Genomic DNA, 12,217 nt, shown 5'->3' on the forward strand with positions numbered 1-12,217 from the left:
CATGCCATCCACTACTCAGTCACTGGCCAAGGACTTGCTTGAACAACTTGCACATAGCTCACAGGGATCACACATAAGGCCATCTAGAACCATGATCTTGCCATCTGTATCTTGATGAGAAAGAAAGGAGGAAGAAGAACAGTTGCCAGCTGAGTAGTGTATGAAAAAGGCAGTGTAAAGAAATGAGGGAAAGGCATAGGTACAAAGAGAAATAGAATAGGGATAGGAGATCAGGGCTTGATTGAAATGTCTTGAGAGGGAGGAAGTCAGAAGAAGTCACAGTTAGATGCCTCATTTCCTAGGCATGGGCCCTTGTGAAGAGAGCAAAAGAAGTTGCTGCCTTAATGTGGCAAGAGAAAAAAGCAATCATATCCCAGAGAAAAATAATTCCTTCTGGTGGAAAGGAAGTTACAATAGTAAAAAGCCTGAAAGTGCTTTAAGAGCATTAATTCAGCCCTAAGGATTTTTTTCCTGTTTCCAACATTATTTTCTTTCACCTTTGTTTTTCTTGCAGATATACCATGTGCTCCCTTTTGGGTTTACATGCACCAGCATGCCCAGCTCCGGGCTCTGTCTTCTAGGGAGGTAAGTGAAGGTATTCTGGTTCTGCACTCCTTCCTTTCCCTCTGCCCTGGCCATGTTTGCCTCCATCTGGGCTGGTTGGAATGCTACACCACTACCCAGGACCCATGGGAGTATCTGGATTAGGTTGTGTATAGACGGGATCCTTTCTGAATACCATAGTGAAATTCATTCGTTTGAAGAATCCTATATCAAAGATGGCAAAAGTACAAACTTGGAACTTTATTCAAATTCTCCAAAACTATAAATATAAAATCAATTAAAATTCTTTTGGGATTATTATGGAACAAATTCACACACCCCCATACAGAGAATGTGGGATGCTTGTAGGAATGTATGTACCTGGTGTGATTTATTAGGCAATTTTGAGTAAGGGAATTTAAAATACAGGACTCCACTTCAGCAAGGATAGTCACAGTTTGTCAAATGGAGACAGCGGTCCTAAGCAAGTCTACTTAGAATTTTGCTTAAATCTATTAAATGTGGCTTACTTTCGGAGAAACTGTTGTTAGATCACTGTCAATTCTTCAGCAGCAGAGTAGGAATAATATTATCAGAATTGTCACCAAACTGGCCCTCTCCCAGTGTCAGCCTGTAACAACAAAATAGACAATAGAAATAAGCTGGGGAAAGTTTGTCACAATTTAATGTCTTCATATTAAGCTGCTATTAAAGGCACAGGAGCAGGAACCAGTAAAAGAAAGGTTCACATTGCTTCTGTAATCTGCTTCACAAGTCATTTTTGAAGATGATAAGGATAAACATGACTGCCTGATTCTGAGACAGACTATTGATCTACCAACATCAGTATTGTCTACTCTGCTGGCAGCAGCTCATCAAGATTTCAATGAAAGGTTTTTCAGCTCACCTAAAGGTAGTAGGTGCTTCTAGAGAGACACACATTTTTATGGAGCTTAGATTTAGTTTCTTTTGCATTTAAGGGAGATGATCAACAATAAAGCTATTGGATCTCTTCCTAAAACAAAGCATGTAATGGGCTAGATCTAGACTAAATTTTTCATAGGCGGAACTACCCCTCTCCCTCATACTGTAGTTCCCTGTTCTCCATGAACTAGGGGCATAGGGGACCCTAAGGAAAGACATGACGGGGATCTGTGGAAGGAAGGGGGAACTGATGGAATTGACAGTTTAATCTTGATCCAAAAGATATGATTAGTTAGATAGTCAGTGTGGTGTAGATGTTAGAATGCCAGACTAACATCTGGGATACTCAGGTTCAAATCTCCACTGTGCCTAGGCCAAACACATACTCTTAATTTATCCAGCTGCACAGGGTTGTTGTGAGGAGGCTGATATAAACCACTTTGAGTTGCCATTGGGGAGAAAAGTGAGGTAAAAATGAAGTAACTAAAAATTAATAATATATTTGCATTTCAAACACATGAGTTGGGAGGGAATTGATGAGATTATGCTGCTGATAGCGTAAATGGCTTTATTCTGTTTTATAGGTTTTATTGTAAACCGCCTCGAACTGGCACAACCAGGAGTAGTGGTTAATAAATTTAAATAATAATAATAATAATATTAATAACAACAACAACAACAACAATAATATAGTAATAACCTTACATAATGTGTTTAATGTGTACTGTCAAGGGATGGTAAAGAAAACACCTGACGCAGGAAGATTTACATATCCCTGCACTCATATGAAAGTGCTGAATGACATTATAGATTTTAAAAAAATAACATGATTATTGCAAAGGGCCATTTCGCACGGCTTCAAAGTAGCAGGATGGTTGCAAATTGGAAACGCTACAAATTTGCCATAACCCACGACATCGTACACAATCTGCAACAGTCCTGCAACCGACCCGCAAAAAGCGCTTCGTTGTAGCGCTTCTAGGGGAATCCAGAAAAGTGGATTCACCCTCCGGATAGCGATACACTCCTGCAACCAATCTGCAACAGTAGCGCCACAGACTTGTGCGTTACCATTGTTGCGGTTTCTTCAAAGTCCCTCCTCCCGAGCCTTTCCTCCTAACTTCCGGCGAACTGTCCGCCATCTTTTTTCTCCGAGCGAGCGGGGATCTACGAGGCAACGAGACAGCGACTGGCTTTCAAGCACGATCACTTTCTGAAATTCTGCCCGGACACCACAATAGTTTTCCAAAAGCACAGTGGCACACACCGTCACGTTCCAAACATTTGCCCAAAGCTTATAACCCCGTCTACCTTAGGCCAGTACTAGCGGAGTCAACGTACGGGGATCATTTTTAAAAACTTTCCTCTGAGCGTGCCAACGAATGTTCGCCGCTCGCAGTCTCCTGTTTAGATTACTGGGGTTCAATAGATATGATTCGAGGTGATTTCATGAGGGGTGGTTTATGTGTAGTGGGTCTTTGTGTGGTTCCGGGTGCGTGGTTGTGCTTGGGTGCGGACAACCCCTTCCATCGGCGGCTAGACCTCCGGCAAGCGGAGTCGCCGTCCGCCGTTCATTTTAAAAAACTGTCCGCTGAGCGTGCCAACGAACGTTCGCCAGTTACATGTCATTGATTTATGCTTTGGTTGGTGAATATTATTGGGGAACTGTCGCGTACCACTGCAATTGCTCTCGGTTTTACACCGGCATGCGTTTTTGTAATGGCGGACATCTCACTAAAATGGCTCCCGCTGCATGTTCAAACTGCTCTTCCCGCGTGTGGACGAATCAGCGCATGCGAGAAGTCAAACAAAAGGCGCTAATCTGGCCATTAGGAGCAGATCCTGTTCCCGCGCGAGGAGTTTTGAACGTGACATGTGACCTAATGTGGCCAATGCGCGTGTCCCCTACTGCCCTCTACCAATCAGGAGCCGGCTAGTCCCTTTGTCTTTGTGTGCGGGAAGGTATATGATCCGTTGCACCCTGCACCTCGCACCACCATTTTGCTCAGCTACTAGCGAAAGCACCATGGAATCCTCTTCTCAAGCCTCGTCCGTCCCTGCAACCGGCTGTGGCCCAACTTGGAGGGACGCGGAGATCAGGGACCTGATCGCGATTTTCTCGGAGGAGAAAATCCAGGACGCCTTCCAGTCCTCTCACAGGAATAGGGAGGTCTTCGAGCAAGTGGCCATAAAGATGCGTGCCCTGGGCCACAACAGGACCAGCCTTGAATGCCGGTCGAAGACCAAAACGATGCGGGCGGAGTACATGAGAGCCGTGAACCATAACAAGGGTTCCGGCAACGAAAAGGTGACCTGCCCCTACTTCGAGGAGCAGCGCCAGCTGTACGGAGACGGGGAAGGAGCCGGCAGGCCGAAGCGCGTCGGGAGGAGCCTTAAGGTGGTTCGGAAGCCGGCTGCCCCGGTCGAGGAACCACCCGCTGAGGAGGATCCCGGCGAGGGCACCTCGTCCAGCTTTCGGCCTCCACCCCCCGTCCAGCAACGACCAGCGGAATTGGTCACGGTGGACCTGATGGCCATCGCTCCTGGGGAGCCGGAGGAGGTTCCTGAGCAAACGCCCCTTGCCTCCGGTAAGTAATTTTCTTTTTATTTTATATTTTATTGTTTTTATATTGAGCAAATGTGTGTTCTGACGTTTGGGGATCGTTTTCTCGTGTGTTCGTTGCTACGCATAATATGATAGGATGTTTGTGGATTGCTTTGGGTGGCTTTTTGAAACGGTTGTGTTTAACCAACAACCCAAACAGTTTTGCAGCATGCCTCAGCCATAGGCCTTCTGCAGCGCTCTAGCCACTACTTTGGGACCTTGATGTGTGGTTCAGGTTGTGTGCTTGCTCCTTTTTCACTATTGTATGCCTTGTGTTCGTTGCAACGCATGCTATGCTTGGATGTTTGTGGATTGCTTTGGGTGGCTTTTTAAAACGGTTGTGTTTAAACAACAACCCAAACAGTTTTGCTGCATGCCTCAGCCATAGGCCTTCTGCAGTGCTCTAGCCACTTCTTTGGGAGCTTGCTGTGTGGTTCAGGTTGTATGCTTGCTCCTTTTTCACTATTTTCTGCTCTTGTCCACAGAGACACAGATGCCTGGGACGGTGGTCCTCGAGTCCCCTGCAGCAGTAGCAGAGGACAGTGATTCTGGGGCGTCCACAAATGTTGGTAAGTATCAGTTGCAATAAGGGGGGGGGGGTTTAACTGCTTTGTGCTTTTCTGTTTGTGCAGGGCAGCAGCACTGCCAAGAGACAGAAGATAGTCCCTCAACGTTGCTGCTTTAGGGTTTGAAGCTAGCTTTGCCACACTTTGGTCCTAAATCATGTTCTTTTTTCCCTTTTTTCAGATTTTATACCCGGGACACAGGAGGAGGAGGAGCGTGGGGTGGCTGGACCTCCTGCCCTGCGCAGGAGGATACAGATACAAGATGGTGAGCGTGCATGAACTGTTCCTTTCGAGCCATGGCTGCAGGGCAATGTCTGTGTGCAATAACTGTGTGCTTCCTTTTCATTTTTGTGCTCCCCTGGCATTGTTCTGAGTCTTGGTTTAACATGTAACCAAGAAAGGCCACCATGGGCAAACAAACAATAACCATGTGCTCCCCTGGCATTGTTCTGAGTCTTGGTTTAACAATATGTAACCAAGAAAGGCCACCATGTGCACCAGGGTGGGTTTTGACTGTCTCGTTGTTACTAACAGTTCTGTTTCTCTTTTTTTGCCAACAGAGGTCCTTTCTGAAGACGACGAGCCAGCTGGCTCACCACCCAGGAGCGCTCTCCCGGCTGAGGAGAGGCTGGCCAGGGAACGCGGCAGGCTGCGGCGCGTCTCCGTCCTGACTAGTGTGGGAGAAAGGATCCTGGAGCACTGCCAGGAGGAGTCCAGGCGTGCCGCTGCTGCAGACCAGGCGATGCTCTCCCTCGTGGCCCAGGAGGGCAAAAAATTCCGTGCCATCCTTAGAGACTCGAACAACTCACTACGCGAAAGCGTGGAGGAAGTTCGAATGATAAGGAGGCTGATGGAGAGGGCGGTCGCGGTTATGGAGGCGGCCCCCCCTCCTCAGATTACAGTGCACGTCCCCCCCCCCAACCCACACCCCCCCACCACCTCCAGCACCCACCCCACCCCCCCCACCACCTCCAGCACCCACCCCACCCACCCCCTCTCAGAATGCCGCGACCCAAACGAGAAGGAGGACTGTTCTCGGGAAGAGAGTCGTTAAACCCGCGGACAAGTTCTCCCCCTCCTAGTTTGGGCCATTTTATCTGTTTATCTGTGTTTGCTGTTGTCTGTTCAATAAAGTTTATGTTTTTGACTCTGTCTCTGTGTACCCTCTCTAGTGATTGTGCCTATTCTGGCACCGTTGTGTGGGTTGGAGGTTGGAGGGTGTTTTAAAGGTTAAAGGTGTTTTAGGAGTTTGGGGTGAAAGGTGTGCGAGTGTAAGGAGTCACACTGGAGTCTTTTTCAGGAAATTTACAACAACATTTTATTTTCAGAAACAGTTCAACAGGGGAAAAAAACAAGGGAATGTAACTTGGACCCCCCCACCACCACCCCCACCCTCCAAGAAAGCCAACTTTTTTTAACAAATTCAAATATTTAACAGGGATAGAAAAATGGGCAAAGTAACTGGGAACCCCCCCAACACCCCCCACCCCAAAACACAAAAAGAAAACAAAACTTAGGTCCCACCGCTCCCCTCCCCAGCCCCTTCCAGCTCCCTCACTCTCCTGCACAACCGTCCCATGGTCCCCCGCACTTTGCGGCGGAAGAGGTCTTTGTCCTCCTTCTTCTTAACTGTGTGGGGAGGGAGAAAAAGTACACATTAGTGCCAGACATATTTTCCAATTTTTTTAGTTTACATGCATACACTTTTTGGTGGCCTTAGCCACAGTGTGAGAAGAGTTGGGCAGTGGGGAACATAACCTACGTTCTTCCGCCTCCCTCTGCTGCCTTTGCTGCTCTAACTCCCCTTTCAGGTCTGCCACTTCAGCCTCTAGGGCAGTCACCCTGGCCTCCATGGCACGCAGCCTTGCCTCCATAGTTTCTGCTATAGAAATCAAACAAAGAATTTAATAGCACTTCAAATAGAAGCATCACAGCAGGCTCCCATATTGCTCCATGGGGGAACACACACATGGGTCTCCCGCACAGACATAAAACTCTCACCTGCAGCCTGTCCCGAGGTGGAAGGTCCCTCTTCCTCCCCCTCCCCAAGCTCAGGTGCTTTTGCCATCTTGGATGGTGATTGTGTGGCTGGGCAAAGAAAAAGAGAAATCCTAATTAAAAGCACACAAACCAGAGATGAAACACAGCTGGTAGACACACCACAGTTAGAGTCAAAGCGCATAACCAAAGTGGTTCTACACAGTACTGGCGGGCTAAGTCAGAGGGGGTTGACAGCATCTAAGTACTTTCTCGAATTTCATTGGGGACAGTAGGGGAAAGAGGCAGCTAGTCATGCCATGCATGTTTAAGGGCAAAACACAACGAGGGCAGCACTTACCCATATGCCTCCTCATTTCCAGGGGGGGCTTCCCAGCCTTCTCCCATATTTTCACCATCTGGTCGTGGAAGACCGTCCTCCCGCTTGGCTGCGGGACCCCCCCCCCACTGTTCCAGACTGTTGAGGAAGTCCAGCTTCACTCGCTTAAATTTTGTCCGGACCTGCTCCCAGGTCCGGACATAGCCCCTCTCCCTCAGCTTCGATGCCAACACCAGGTAAGCACCCTTGGTGTGGCAGTGGGTGCTGGCCATAAGGCGGCCAACACTTTTCGATTGGAGCACCAGCTCCAGAAGTGCCTCAGCCTCGGCGCGCTGCCAGAAGGAGCCCTTCCGTGGCTTCGGCATCTTCGGAATGACGGTTAGGGAACGAACGTACGTTGCTCCGATCGACCACCCCTATTTTAAATGTATCAAAGCTGCCCACCAATAAAATTATTCCTTGGAACATAAGTGGATTGATCCTCCGGTTTGACAGGGGTCGCCAATACTTCCTGGCTACCCGCCTCCCCGAACTTTCCCCGTTCAGCGCTTCCGTATTGTGTGTGTCAATTTCAGTGGGGAGTTAGCATTTAGGGCTGTCAAAGTGCTTTTGGACCAGAGAATCCCCGTTTTTTTGCTTGCAAAGTACACAAACCGCACAAGACAAGGTTAAACAAAGAACACAAAACTTTATTCAACAACAGAGTGGGAAAAACAATTAAACACGCCTCCTGTTTCTGTAGATGTGGGTGGCTATGGCGTCCCGAACCTTGCACCCCTCAGCATAGATCCTTTTTCTCCTTGCTTCAGGGATGTCTTGAGTGTCCTCAAGGACCACAGGATCAGGTTCATCCACAGGGAAGGGGATGTTATGTCCCTTGTCCTCGCATATGTTGTGCAAAATGACACACGCGATGATCAGCGGAGTCACATTGTCTATATGCACATGGAGTCGGGACATCAGGCAACGGAACCGGGACTTCAGACGTCCAAAGGCACGCTCCACTACATTCCTTGCCCGGGAGTGACTGAGGTTGTAGTGGCTCTGCACGTCTGTCCTTGGCCGCTTGTAGGGAGTCATGAGCCAGCGTCGTAATGGGTAGGCTCCGTCACCGAGCACCAACGCCGGCACACGCACGCCCTCAATGGTGGCGGTGGGGTTTCCTGGAACAAAGACCCCTTCGTCCATGGCTTTCCTGAGGTTGGATTCCCTGAAAACAAGGGCATCATGCCTCCTGCCACTCCACCCCACCTCGGCATCGATAAACCGGCCGGAGAAGTCCACAGTTCCTTGCAGGAGAACAGAACAAAAGTCCTTCCTGTTACCGTACTCCTTTATGCTTCCCCCGGGGGCACGGATAGGGATGTGGCTTCCATCGACGGCCGCAAAACAATGCGGGAATCCAAGCCTGGCAAACCCGTCCATACTCTGGAATAAGGGAAAGAAAAGAATATAAGCCATGGCATGTCAGCGTGGGGTGTATCGCGTCTTCGTTGCTGACCTGTCAAACAAGAAAAAAAATTTAAAGGGCAAAGGGGATCGAATGACACTCACCGCTCCAAGCCGGTCTCCGAGGCACACGACTTTGCTGAACAATTCCGCCTCCATGGCGAGGCAGAACTCCTTAAGGATATCGCCAACCGTAGTGACTCCGAGTCCGAATTGCTGGGCTACTGTCCGGAAGTACTGAGGGGTTGCCAAGTACCACAATGCGACCGCCACCCTTTTTTCCACTGGCACGGGGCGCCGCATGCCAGTGACTTGCCTCTCCATGCGTTCACGTAGAGCCTCCACGAGTTCAAAAAATGTCCCCCTAGACATTCTAAAGTTGGCAATCCAGTGGTCATCATCCCAGCGAGCCCACACAAAATTTTCCCACCAGTCAGAGGATCTTTTGTCCGCCCAGAACCGGGGGGGGGGAACCGGACCTCTGCCAGAGCTTGCCAGTGCCTCTTTGCCGCCATGGTTGCCCGTTGAGAACGTCTTGTGCTGCTGGTCATCGCTCTGGCAATACGTTCTCGGTATTCCTCTGAAGCAGCCCTCCTATGCTGCACAGTGATGCGGATACGCTGGACCAACGCAATCATCCGAGCCAACAATTGAACAATAATCCTCTCCATTTCAACGTTAACCTGTGCTGCGGGCAGTAGGCTACGCAAACAAAGAGAGGCCAACCGCGTGTCTGCCCAGGTGCATATAAGCAGGTAACCTGTGGGCGTGTACTGTGGGCGGGGATTAACCTTTCAAACATATCAATGCATCAACCTCTGGTTCATAGAAAACAATAGAAAACACGTTCCAAGGGCGCCAATGATTTGACGATAACGCGTTGCTACAGGTTTCCCAGGGTTTTTAAAAAAAAAAGGGGACCCCGACAAGTCCGGCTTTAGGGTCAAGGTCAAAGGTGTGCCCGCAGTTTGATTGACGGGTACGGGAGGCCAGAAGCGCTAAAAAGGGACCTCCTTTGTAGCGAAAAGACGGAGAACCGGAAGCCTGTGGGTTACGAAAGTGACGAGAAGTGAAAGTGCTAAATTCCGCAAAAACCGCAGCTGTGCGTTACGGGCACAGCTAGTTACATTTCGCTAGTTGAAGTAGCGATTTCGCTAACAGCAACCAAATAGCAACTTTGAGCTCTGTGCGAAATGGCCCAAAGTGTTAACTGGATGTTAGAAACAGAATATCATCCATGACACTATTCAAAGTGCTGTTCTCTTGCTATGCATTTTAAGACCCCTGTCACTAGATTTGTGCTTCTCCCATACCTGCATAAATTTTGTTTTTAAATTAACCATTTTACCAGCAGGTCCAAAAATAATTCTTATCAGCCCTATCAGGGAAATAAATATATAAATAAATGGATCGGTATGCTACAGTTCCTATGCAAAGGCTGTTATAATGAGAGCTAATTTCATCTTGCTGACTGATGTCTGCATTTTAGCTGGAAAGAAATGCCTAGTTTGGAAAGTAGCAAGAATCAATGATTGATGTATGAACATTCCAAAGACTTTTGGGGTTTTGTTTGTTTTGTTAAAAAGGATTATTTCCCACTCATTAGCATTAGCCAGAAGTCATTAATTTTAATATGTATTTGGGTGACAGTATTTAAATTGTAAATAATTCTACACACTCTACTGTTTTACAGCCTTATTTGGCATATGTATGACACAATTTAGTAACAAGATACAGCAGGACACAGATTGCGAGGGTATCTCCACATTCCGTAATGCTGCTCTTGCATTGCCTCAAGCTTCTGATTGCACTTCAGCACCCAGGAACATGTCACAGGATACACACTAACAAACCCAACAAAACAACTAAACAGCAGCACACTGAAACTGTTTTTTTTAATTCTCAATCTGTTATCACAAATATGCCTTGATGACTATTCACTTGCTGATAAACATAACCAAGTTTTAAAGCAATAACAAGGAGATAATCGACAGCTACAATATTCAATTGGAAGTCCTTGTACAGTATAGAAAATCACATCAGAATGGGGTGCCTCTTTCTCTGTCATTTTCTGTGCTTGTTTAGTACATTTAAAACATTTCTCATTTCATTTATCATTAAGTTTCACCTGTTAGATATCTGCCTGCCATGGAGCTTTACTAGAAACAAAATGGGGGACCAGGATTGGAGGTGTCATTGACTGGCAGGAGGGTATTTTGTCCCAAGGAAGACGCAACAGCCATATTTGGCATTAAATGTGGCCACAGCTTTATTTCTTCCTCCCTCTGGAGGGTTGGCCTGGTATGGGGGAGGAAGCCTGAAAACCCCACAGCCATCCGACTGCTCCATCTTAGGGTCTGTTGGTACCCTGGACCCCGCTTCATTCCCAGCATCATTTCCAGTTGGGAGAGTGGGTCCCTTTCCAACTGGATTCCCTTACCTGGGAAGTGACCTGCTAGGGAGGCTAATGGGTGTCTATATCATTTGGCTTCACTGGCCACCTTGCTGCGAGCCCCTGACCTCCCAGATAGGCGGGCCATGATGATTTCCAGATAGCCTCTTATTCAGATCCCCAACCTTGGGGAGTCCAGTATTCAAACTGGGCTCCCTGCCAACAGGCTCCTACCCATGCCTAATTTTAAAATATATGTTTTTAAATGTGGTAATCTGTTCTGAGCCTATTCTGGAGGCAAACGCATGGAGGAAGCATGTTCAAAGGATCAGGAAGTCTCCAAGATGTTTTCCACACAGGGATTAGGGCCTGAGCTGGCAGTGGGGCTAATCCCTGCTTCCACATGATTTTGGCACCGGCCCAGGCCTGTCCAGAGCCTGTCTCATTTCAGGCCCTCCATTGCCCCATGGCAAAGGAATGCAGATAGCACCATATTTCCTTTTCTGCCTCAGGCGCCACCAGGGCCTATACAGGACCAGGCCATGTGACAGGGAAGAGCTGGGCCTTACAGACCTGGCTCCTCTCCTGCCCTGGGCTGACTAATATGTCCCAGAGGGGATACAAAAATGCTCTAGGTGGTTCTGTGGTTCTGCACAGTGCCACCAAGTTGCCTGGGGCATTTTTTTTTTGTTGAGGAATGCAGAGGGAAAATGTATTTGCATCACAGTTTCAGAAAATCGTGGTGCTGATCTGAAACAGCACTTTTCATATATATTCCTGGCAGGCAGTTCCAAGGATCACATGGTCTTGGAGATTTTAAAAGAACACGAAAGTATTTCCCTTCTTATAGGGAATGATGCATGCATCTTCCTTAGGAACGGCCTCAGAAAGGTAAGTTTTTTTCAACTGAAGAGTCAGGGGAAAGTCCAGCCCATGCTGCAAGTCTATTACTTTGGTCTCACTACTGAGACTGAATGGCATGGGATCAACAGGACAGTGATCTATACTACAGGTGTGCACTGGGCTCAGAGAAATGCTTTTTGGGGCCGTGAAAAAACAGTAAAATAAACAATCTTCTAGTTTTCATCAACTACGGGCCAGGGTCGTGGGTGATCTCATGAGGATAAAGATCAGAAGTTTAGGTCCTAGAGAACTCAATACAATACTTAGAAAGTTCTTCTCTGATTGCTCGGCATCGGCAGAAAGCGAGGATCCAACTTTACTTATGAGGCCTGGCCATCCCAGAGCTTCATGGCCAAATTCTCATTTTCTGTGTCCATTGAGCTTCTAAGACTTAGAATACAATATTGGTCAGCTGTTTAGGCTAGTTCTCATCTTTAGGCCACACAGTACTCCTGTTTCAAATCCTAACATTTTTTATCCCATCCCAACTGTCTTCCTGCTTACCTGATTTCCATTTA

The 12,217-nt window shown here is 47.8% G+C and overlaps 1 long non-coding RNA gene across 1 annotated transcript; it reads right to left on the reverse strand.

The window, feature by feature from the left end:
* Window positions 1-6,249: 6,249 nt before the first annotated feature.
* On the reverse strand, window positions 6,250-6,674 carry LOC143844256 (uncharacterized). Its single transcript, XR_013233895.1, has 3 exons — window positions 6,640-6,674; window positions 6,401-6,520; window positions 6,250-6,267 (listed from the first exon to the last, which is right to left on the reverse strand). It is a non-coding gene; the product is annotated as an uncharacterized LOC143844256 (long non-coding RNA).
* Window positions 6,675-12,217: the final 5,543 nt, after the last annotated feature.

This window comes from Paroedura picta, chromosome 9, assembly GCF_049243985.1.
Source record: "Paroedura picta isolate Pp20150507F chromosome 9, Ppicta_v3.0, whole genome shotgun sequence".
Classification (NCBI taxonomy): Eukaryota; Metazoa; Chordata; class Lepidosauria; order Squamata; family Gekkonidae; genus Paroedura; species Paroedura picta.